Genomic DNA, 1,829 nt, shown 5'->3' on the forward strand with positions numbered 1-1,829 from the left:
TGCAGGAAAACTCCTCTCTAAATGGGAAGGTCCTTATGTTATCGAGGAGGTCTATCGTTCCGGTGCCATAAAAATCAACAACTTCGAAGGCACAAATCCGAGGGTGGTGAATGGTCAAAGAATCAAACATTATATCTCAGGTAATCCCATAAATGTTGAAACTAATGTTATTGACACCGTAACCCCGGAGGAGTATATAAGGGACACTTTCTAGAACGTTTCAACCTCCGAAAAGGAATAGGTATGTGGTATGGTAAGTAAACCGACTCCAAAACAGTTTTAATAGCATTTTTTCTTCATTTTGGAATATTTAAGAAAATAGGAAAATAAGAAGTAGTCCGAAAAGGACACGAGGCGTCCACGAGGGTGAAGGTCACGCCCTACCCCCTGGGCGCGCCCCTGCCTCGTGGGCACCTCGTGTGCCCCCCGGACTTCGATTTCTTGCACGATACTTCTTTTGGTCGGTAAAAATTCATTATATAATCTCCCGAAGGTTTTAACCACCATACCATGCAAATATCCTTTGTTTTTGTTTCGAGTTGTCTGTGCTGCAGATATAAATCAAGATGTCTTCTCAAGAGTCAGTTGGGGAGAGTCGGGTATCTTACCCGACACCGTGGCCAAAGGCAAACAGCGATGCCAATCACTTTGGGCCATGAACTGAGGAAGAGATGGAGGCCGACTTGAAAAGGATAGATGCCATGGAGGAGGATCAAGAAGTTACCTCTCGTCTCCAAGCCAGATTCACAATGGAGGAACTTCAGAGCTCAGCAATTCCAAACTCGGTCATCCCTCCCAATGTTAGATTTCTTTCTTATGAAAATATGAAAAAGAGTGTTACTTGTTCTCCCGCAGCTATGCAACATCCATGGGTGCAAGGAGCTTTATCCATCACGGGTAAGCTCCATAAGGAAATAATGGATATCAAGTAGCAAGTCAATAAGCTCGAGGAAGAGAATCATATCCTATGGGGCATCATCGCCAAGAATATTACATCACCACCTCCAGAGAAAGAGACATAAAAACATGGGTATGGGCACTCCCCTTGGCAACTGCCAAGCTTGCGGGAGTGCCCTGGTATCATATCACCCTATGCGCGCCCTCCGTCCTTGTGGCCGCCTCGTGGCTCCTCTGACTTCATCTCCAAGTCTCCTGGTTGTCTTCTGGTCCAAGAAAAATCATCACGAAGGTTTCATTCTGTTTGGTATTCCTTTTCTACGAAAGTCAGAAACAAGGAAAAAACAAAAACTGGCACTGGGCTCTAGGTTAATAGATTAGTCCCAAAAATAATATAAAATAGCATATTAATGCATATAAAACATCTAAAACAGATAATATAATAGCATGGAACAATCAAAAATTATAGATACGTTGGAGACGTATCAACCATTAGTGATATCTACGGCCCCCGGGTCTATTCTTTATCATATTTGCTTTCTAATCTATTATTTGCCTCTTTTATTTTCCGATCTATTATTCCAAAACCCCAAAAATACCTTGCTGCAATTTTTTGTTATTTATTTTATTTCACGTTTCTGCAAGATCTATTTATCCAATCTACTACTAACCAATCTATATTTTACCCGGGAGGGATTGACAACCCCTCTTACGCATCGGGTTGCAAGTATTTGTTCTTTGTGTGCAGGTACCGTTTACATAGTGTTGCTTGGTTCTCATACTGGTTCGATTACCTTGGTCTCATCACTGAGGGAAATACCTACCGTAGTTGTGTTGCATCATCCCTTCCTCTTCGGAGAAAATACTGACGTGAACATGAGCCATCACATGCCGACGAACTACTACAGTGATCACGCTATGCTGCAACCGAC

This window comes from Triticum urartu, chromosome 5A (assembly GCF_056163025.1).
Source record: "Triticum urartu cultivar PI428250 chromosome 5A, HENAU_Tu73, whole genome shotgun sequence".
NCBI classification, from domain to species: domain Eukaryota; kingdom Viridiplantae; phylum Streptophyta; class Magnoliopsida; order Poales; family Poaceae; genus Triticum; species Triticum urartu.